The sequence below is a fragment of the Poecilia formosa genome, unplaced genomic scaffold, assembly GCF_000485575.1.
Source record: "Poecilia formosa unplaced genomic scaffold, Poecilia_formosa-5.1.2 Scaffold71, whole genome shotgun sequence".
NCBI classification, from domain to species: domain Eukaryota; kingdom Metazoa; phylum Chordata; class Actinopteri; order Cyprinodontiformes; family Poeciliidae; genus Poecilia; species Poecilia formosa.
In genome coordinates this window covers 851,081-860,162 of record NW_006800010.1, presented here as the reverse complement: position 1 = coordinate 860,162, position 9,082 = coordinate 851,081, and the positions used below count along the sequence as shown (strand labels likewise).

At 39.0% G+C, this 9,082-nt stretch overlaps 1 long non-coding RNA gene across 1 annotated transcript in view; it reads right to left on the bottom strand.

Annotated features, from left to right (window-relative positions):
- Positions 1–2,013: 2,013 nt before the first annotated feature.
- LOC107836635 (uncharacterized) overlaps positions 2,014–9,082 on the bottom strand; it is a 12,324-nt gene continuing 5,255 nt past the window's right edge. The window contains exons 2-3 of the long non-coding RNA XR_001662579.1: positions 2,990–3,087; positions 2,014–2,605 (exon numbers count right to left, since the gene is read on the bottom strand). This is a non-coding gene — a long non-coding RNA (uncharacterized LOC107836635). The remainder of the gene's footprint in view (positions 2,606–2,989; positions 3,088–9,082) is intronic.

The window sequence follows — 9,082 nt, the reverse complement described above, 5'->3', positions numbered from 1 at the left end:
AATATTCTAATTTTTTGAGACAGGGATTTTGGGTTTTCATGAGCTGTTTGCCAAAATCATCAAAATTAAAACAATAAAAGACCTGAAATATTTCAGTTGGTGTGCAATGAATCTAAAATATATGACAATTTAATTTTTATCATGACATTATGGAAAATAATGAACTTTATCACAATATTCTAATTTTTTGAGACAGGGATTTTGGGTTTTCATGAGCTGTTTGCCAAAATCATCAAAATTAAAACAATAAAAGACCTGAAATATTTCAGTTGGTGTGCAATGAATCTAAAATATATGACAATTTAATTTTTATCATGACATTATGGAAAATAATGAACTTTATCACAATATTCTAATTTTATGACCAGCACCTGTATATATGAATTGCCAAACTGTCATTTTGTGTGTGCACCCTCAAGCCATCGACAGTATGATCACGCATCAAAGCGGCTGCTGTGTCTGACTGCATAAACACTGAAGCAAATCTCCCTCCCATTCACTCTCCAGTTATCACAAAGGATATTGTTTTAGCCCTTCCTCATGTAGCTTCTCTCGTGCACAGTGTCTGCGCCAAGCTGGTTGATTCATGTGTGCCACAGCTTTTTAATGCAGGCCAATAACCCTGAGTATATTTGAATTGCACAAACGGTCATACACAATGGTGTTCTAATCTAAACATATTCATGTATTCCCAGTCCATTGCAGAGTTTTATGCACAGCTTGTGATCCTGGATTTTCATTCCTCTTATTATTTGTCTTAACTATATGCACAAGCAGATAATATTTGCCGTATTTGCAGCCCTACCTTTGCTTTGTCTGAAATTCCTGTGGTATCCGGTAATTCTCAGGCAGACAGGCACAGCTGGATGCCCCACACCCTGCCTCCCTCATTCAAAAGCATGACCATTCAGATATTCTCAGATCATTTTTTCTTTTTTTTTGGCTTCTTTCCCTGAGCAGCACACAAAACAGGAAGATGATCCATCCCCACAAGAGTGCTCTGCATCTGGCGGCCAGATCTGCTGCTACTTCTCCTGGATATGGCCTTTTACTGGACCCCGACCCGTCCTGATGGATCACCCGCAGACCTGGATGGATGATACCCCGTGCCCCTCCCACGCTTTTCTGTGCCGTTTTTTATCCTATCTTCGCCTCTGATCTGTCATTTTCACGGCCTATTTATTACCTCACTTGGTCTGCACATTTTACACATTCTGTGTGCCTGAAAATGCCCATACATGTGATTTCCTGACCTATGCTAGCAGCTCGTATTGTTCTGGGCTCACCCATGGGACATGCTCTCCCCACTGCAGCAATTTGTCTCATTCCTTTCCATTCTCAACAGGAAGTCACCTTACGTGACTGGTTTTAAAGCTCATCGAAAAAAGAATGTGTGAAGTTGGCAGACAGACTTTTAAGAAAGCAGTAAGAGCAAATCATTTGAATTATTTAAATTATTTGTGGTCTGTATTTCTTAAAAATCTCTGCTCCAGAGAGTTTTTCTAAAAAAATTCTGAAAAAAACCTTTACAGCTCTGTTTTCAAATACACCTTAGGTTTTTTTTGAGTACAACTAATATGCCTCACGTCTATACGGATTGAACAATTGAAAACTGTTGACGTATGCAGATGTTTTAATTCGATCAAACTGTGTTTGACCTACGCTGCAAAGTAGAACGGGAAAACATTTCGGTGTGTAGCTGGCAGCGCAATACTGGCAGAGACATACCCCAAAATACTTACAGCTGCATTTGCATTGAAATGTGAAAACCTTTAAACAGATATGAATACTTTAGATGGTGCTTCATAAGGATGAGGTGAAATATGGATGAATCATGACAGGGTACGCATAAATAGGAATGTTTATGTTTCATAATTTACATTACTTATGTGGATTCTCTGATGATTCTGTCTCGATATGCAAATGACCATCCATAAAAATTGTGATGTACTGAGATGAAGTCAGCCTTTAACTAGTAGAGTATGGAATAAAATAAAATAAAAACACTGCAGCTGTAAAGTTTGTTAATCATAATTTTTTGTGGGAAAAAAAAGAGTCTAAAATTAAAGAATTTATTGAACTCCACAAACCGGAAAAAGTACAAAGTCTACATCAGAAGTACTCCCTCTAGTTATCTGTTTTTCGCTTTGAGGCATTTTCACCTCTCATGTGATGCTCTGAGTGTTCGTAGGCAAAGAAAGACATGATGCATTGTCCAAAGGGGAACCTGTCTATCAGTCAAAACACTCAACTCTGAGCCAAGGGACTTTAGGTATCACTCCAATCCTCTGCAACAAAACATGTGTTTAGCCCCGCAGCTGTGGAGAGAGGAACCCAAATGGAAAATCAAGGAAACGGTAAACAAAGTTCAACAGATTTGTGTCAAACAAAAACCCTTTGCCTGGGGATAGACAGCGCTGGCCTGTTTTGCTCTTTGGCCTTGAGTATAAATAAACACATGAAACGAATCGCGTGCCTCGCCCCCGTCTGCATGTGCCGAGGCTGTTTCCTTTCAGTAGCATGTTACTAAACAGTGCCTGGTTGTGATTTTAAGAATGAGCCTCTCTGTTCGCGGGAACCTTTCTTGGGATGTTAAATCTTCTCCCTGGAGACACAAAAGCACAATTGTGTTTACACAAAAGTTTCCCGGCTTTTCTCATTTTATGGGTTGTGTCAGTAGTGAAGCCCTGTTTCATTCACTTTTCCTTTGTCAGCCTCTGGGCAGTGTCCTTGCAACTTATTGGAAGCAGCAGTGGAAGCAACACATAGGAAGAGCTCAAAGCTGGAGTGCCCGAGTTTCTACCACCTAAATCACTTGGTATTTGCCTATAAGAGGGCATGGAAAGTGTGTTTTTCTCCCTTCACCAGTTTTATCAAAGCAGTGAGGACTACGTCTTCCAGTGCCTCTCTGAGCACTCTCAGGCAGAGTGATACAAATCAGCAGCACACAAAGCATTAATCAACAGCCAGGGAGGTCAGCTAAGCATACCTGTCCTCAAACGCATCCTTCTGGTGAGTCCTTGACAAGTAGGCCGCCACAATCAATCACAGGTAATTCCCCCATGAAGTTTGGATGATAAGCTTCTTCTGGTTGTTAGGAGAAAAGGAGTAAATGAGGAAAAGCTTAAAGCTGAGTCTTGTGCAGACTGTCAATCTTTTTTTTTTTTTTTGTAAAAAAACATAGTTGGGACAGGGGGGTGGAGGGTGGGTGTACTGCTGAGGCTAAAGTTGTCTTACTAGCTACTATGTAGTTGTAGCTACTGTGCAAGCTGACAAGGTTGCTAACTTTTCCTCTTAAACTGAGGTCAAAAAGCAATCTCCCAGAAGCTCAATAGACAGTACACTTGGCTTACTCTAGAGTAAAGATATTGTTCATATTTTTGTTTAAGAAAAGAAATATGTATTAAATTGGATAGCTGCAACAGAGTCTCTCTCTGGAGAGGAAACAGAACCAGAAACTGCAACCTGAGCGAAGCCACACACGGATTTTATTTGACAAAATAAAGATTTTGAGCTATTGTAAACTGAAGTTATAAGAGATAACGAGGATAGTTGAAACATTTTCTCATTTACCGGTCACAAACCAGGGTAAGTAAACAGAGGTTATCACAATCTTGTTGTCATTATGTATCGTAGACTTTTGTCCTTCACTTCATCATGTCTGCATTTACTGATATTATTATAAGGAAATTGCTCTCATATTTTCTAGGGGAAAAAAAGAGACGTATTGGTGTGTAATCACCAAGCTAATGTTTGGGCTGGGTCCAGGTTTAAGCCTAACAATAAGAAACCATGTTAATCTGCTGGTCTGATGATGATTGGGATCCTGGTTGATCCTGGTTGATCTTGGAGATCTCTAGATCCCGACTGGCAGGTGGGAATGCTGACTGCTCACGTTTTCATGGCTCATGTCTCTTGTTCCGGTTTCCACTATGACGGTTTGAGCGGGGATTAGACGTCCACAGAAACACACAAAACACAATTTTCCATGGCTGTAGGACGATGGACCTTGCAGGCGTGAATAGTGCAGATATGTAAGTAATATTCATTTCAGATAAACACATGCTTTCTGTAGAGTAAACTGCCCTGGCACATGTAGGCAACCCCATTCTTCTTTTTGTATGCCAGAAATGTCAAGATAGGACATGTAAAGAGAGCATCTTACAGACAAGGTTTTCAAGTTCTGATTTTGGGATAGTGCTTGCCAATAAGTAAATAAAGCAAAATAAAAATTATTACCTTGCCAGTGCCGACAACTGTAGTTTTTAATGTCTGTCTTCAATGTTAGGTAAGTGGCAAATGGCAAATTATCTGCACTTTTATGGAGCTTTATGAAGGCTGAGACGTCCAAAATGCTTTACATTACACACTTTCTCCTGTCACATATCTATGTGTCCCCCGGGCAAATCACTTAACCCCAAGTTGTCTTCCGATGTGAGTGCGCATGGGTGAATATGTCTGTAGAGTAAAACTGCTTTGAGTGGTCGGTCCATTTACATTTAGGTTCACTCAGTCGTATATATGTTCACACAGTGATGATAAGCTACACATAGCCACTGTGGGGCAGAAGTGAGACCACCATTGAATTGGCGCCATCAGCCCCTCTGATCAATGCAAGCAGGCAAAGCGGATGGTGTGCTCTGTCCAAAGCTGAGACGAGATGACTGAGATGGATGGAACAAGGATTCAAACTGGCAACCCAGTGGTTACTGGGCGACTCCCTACATCCTGAGCTACTGTCGCCCCCTAAGCACTTATAGTGCCAACTACACTTCATACGTGGAGTCTGGCATTGGTTCGTCCCACGATTAAATTTAAAATTTGCTTTGAAAACAATTTTTTCCATTTGCATTTTCAAATTCCATTTTTAATTTTGATACTTGCTTTCTTCTGCGTGTTACTTAAACATGATTGCAAGATAACCGTTAAGTGTCTGTCAAAATGAACCAGCATGTTTTTTAAGAAAAATGTCACGGTCATTTTTCCAATTTGTTAAATCTTAAAACAAACCAAATTCTGTATTTTTTGCACATCAGCGAGAGACATAGTAGGTGTTAGTAATGTACTCAATGTACATCTATTTGGGTTTTTGTTCATGCCATTTAATTCAATTTTTTTTTTATACAGAAGGGGTTACTTATGTGTTATGTATGGTTGTGGAACAACTCACAGGATATTGAGAAGACTGCGTAGGCTCCAGGATAATCCAGAAACATAAAACACATGCAAAGTGGTTTACGAAGAGGACCAGGGTGTCTGAAACATGAAGATTTCATTCACCTGAAAACAGCTGCATGATCTCCCAAAACTTGCAAGGGCTGCCAAACGGAGAGATCGAGGATATGTCTCAGTGGAACCAATAAATCCCAACTTGACTTTGCCTTAAAGATATTCCAAGGTACATTTTTATTCACAGCATAAAGATTGATATTCGACTGAAAGAGCAAACATTTAGATGGAGCCCCCCCACTCAGTTCTGAACAAGTCACAGAATTAAGTGCTCTGATCTGCTCATGCACTTTGCAGAGTGTTTAATGTATCTAACAGTGGATTTATATGTCACCGGTATGACTGCTCTGCTGGCATGTCGCATAATTGAGAACAAGGAAATTGCCATTTCCCAGTGGCAATTTAATATGTGCAAAAATCAATCAAGTGAGCAACATTAAGCAGCAGTATAACTAGATTTTCATCCTGGTTTAGGTTTTGTGGACAATTATTAACTTTTCACTGCTTATTTCAGCCTCTGTATTGACGCCAGCATCAATCATAGTTTGTAGATTATTAGAATCCTATTCTGGTCTAAACATTTCAGACTGAACTGACTGCGTACTGAACAAGATTTCAGAGAAAAAAAATAATAATCAGACTGGATTAGAACACTTCACAATCTGAGTTGAATTCTGTTCAAGTAGTATTTATGAAAGCCAACAATTCAACTTGAAAGACACATGTGTCAGAGATATAAGTTTGACTATTTTCATCTTCTATTGCTTTTTTTCTTTATGACCTCCCTTGACAATGATTGGCCTTGCTGTTCTTTAACAATCTATGTACATGTGTTAAAACAGAAATGCACTTAGGTCATGTAGTTTAAGCCATTGCTAATAAGTTAAACCTATGTTCAATATCCTTTGCTTCCCATTGTTTGTTGTAGCTGCACAGTATTTTCTTTTCAGTCGGTCTATCCATTGCTGTTTGTCTTTTATCTTTGCTTGACAGATCAAAAAACTCTTCTGGCTGGAGCCAAACATTAGGCTTCACAACCCCATGACTGGGATGGGGGGGGGGCGATAAGGTAGTCTGATGCAACAGTTTTTTTGGAAATCAAATCTGTAAGACTACTTTCTAGTGGTCAGAAAAAGTCTTTTTCTGACCAGGTAGTAGTCATTTAGGAACTTTTCTGCGAGTTCTGTCTTAAAACAGAGAGTAGATGCCCTTCTCTTAGCTGTTTCTCGTCATTTGAAAGTTACATATCAAGCCGCTGATATCCCACAAACCTGAGCTTGAGTGTGATAAAATTTTGAAAGGTTAAACACATCAGTGTTGGGAGGTTTTGTTCCGTTTTAAAACATGACATTCACTGAAAAAACGTTGCTGGTGCGGGAATCTGCACCAGGCAGTGACGTATGCAATGCGCCAGCTTGATGCTAAGAAGCTTACCGGAGATCGCCCGCGCTGCAAACAACCATCCGGCACAGCAACGAGAGAAGTGCTGAGCTGAACCAGGCACTGTTCATGTTAATTACATTTGTGAATGCCAACACGGACTGAACGGCTTCGTTCACTTCCTCTGCCGCCATTGCTAAGAAGGCAAATGACAATTCTAAAAACACTTCAGAAAATCAACGTGATTGTTCATAATGTCTTTGTCGGTTCACTGATTGGCCCAGCAGAAATTCTACTGGTGGAATCTAAGTCAATGGGAGAAAACCCAAACTGTGAGATTATAATCAAACAGAACTGCACAGGAATGGAACAGCCAGGCACAGAGGTGTCAAAAAGGTATCTTAATCCTGCCTTTAAGTGTTTAGTGAAAGTGCCTCCTCTCTCATTAACATGATCCTTCTTGCCAGATTATTTAGTTTATGAGGATGAATGTGTAGTAATATGATTGCATTGTCATTTAAATTAATTAGGTATGTATTTGAATATGTATGTTTTTTAAAAAAAAGAAAATTATAATAAAATATGTTGTAAAAAAGTATTAAGGAGTAATAAAACTAGTACAAGCAGCCATGTTAGTAACAGGTAATTATCACAAAGGGAAAAGTTAATTTGTTGGAGAGAAATAATTCTGTCAGGGGTCAAAGCATAAATTTATAGAACCAACAATGTACTAAATGTAAATACACATAATGTGTGATGCAAGAACCTGTGTGACTTCTTAACAAATATTTTTATTATTTAACTGTAATTAGGCAGCTTGAATTTATGCAGAGGCATGAAAAGCTAATCGCGCAGAGAAGGACTTATTTTTTATGCGTTTATGAAATTTTTTTGGCTACTAAACTCTCCCTGCAAACTAAAGATAAGAACAAGCGGACATCCTCAGACACTTACCATTAATGTTTATCAGACGACTGAAGCCACTTGATGATGCTTGCCGCAGCTGCACAAGGCATTAATTAAATTCACAGAGCAGTGGTGCTTATTTGATGGGAACTCAGGAGAAGATTAAATGGACTTTTCCTTAAATATTCTGTCTGATTTTTATCATCTCTTCCCCCACCACCTGGCAGGATTCTCTCTTTTGATTTCTGATCTGTTGGCCAGATATTATCACCATCCTTATCTCAGACTTGCACAGGATTTAAGGACGCGACCCTGACGCTCGCTGTGCCAAGCTCATCTTGGAAATATTTTGGAGACACAGAGCAACTATTTCAACTTTTTTGTTCAAAAATTATAATGAGCAGGAGTTTTAAATCTGTGAAACAGTCTGTGTTCCTATTTCTGGTGAGGTCAGCTGGTGTTTTGTTCACTTTGCTTAACATTAAGTTAGATTGGAAGTGTATTTTTTTCTTAGTTAATGCCTAAGATGGCTGCTGTGTGTGTGACCAAAAAACACTTTTAGACAACTGTTCTCTAACAAGTTCCACTTCAGACTTCACACTTCAATTCTAAGGCTTGTTACCACTCCAGTGACAGATATTCTAAAATATTAATATAGCAGGGCCTTGACTTGTCTAGTTTGTGGATATTTTTTCACAGGGAAAAATGAACTGGCAATGCCCATTTTGGAGAAACATATGAATTGATTTTGTGTTCCATTTTTACTCAAAAGTTAATATTGTCAAGGTCCAAGTTGGATAAATAAGCAGCAAAGTCTTCCAAGGTCAAAATTCCTTGTGGAAAAGTCTGAAGTTTATCACAACCTCCCAATATTGAAGCAAAAATGGCTACATATTAGTTTTTTTTTTGTTTTTTTTCACATTTCTGCCATTTTGTTTCTTTCGACAAAATTATGTCTAGGCAGATTTTTGTTTAACGCTTGAATACCAAAAATAAAGTTGAACGCTAATAACATTTCCAGTAGTAGTTAGTTTGTAACTGAGAACAGGAAGGAACTATGATTCTGCTGAGGGCTTCTGACTTTTCTGGCAATTCAAACACTATTAAGCTCAGTTTGATGTCACTCCCTGCGTCACTTTCTGATTTCAAAAGTAAACAAGAAATCATCGAAAATTATTCTTGGCTGTTCTCGTCTACTTTCGTTTATGCTGGGAGTTCTGGAAATATTTTCCACTGAACCAGAGCTTGTTCCAATCATTGTGGCGCCCTGGGGAAAACGATGGTGTGACTCTAACTTATTGGCTTAGCATAAGCTGTGAACTGTACTAGAGCACATCTGCCAGAAAAAAAAAAAAAAAACAGATCTTCAACATACAACAGCTGAGATGCACCATGTTGGCTTTCCGCAGAGAAAACACAGTCCCACAAGGCTGTTCAAAAATCAGTTCACATCAGTTTCAGCTGGGAAAATCCCCACTGAAGTTACCGTCTGAGTTAAAGCTTTCAGAAGTTAAACAAGGCAAGCTGCTCTTAGGACAACCCTTTCAGAAGTTACAAACAAAACAAA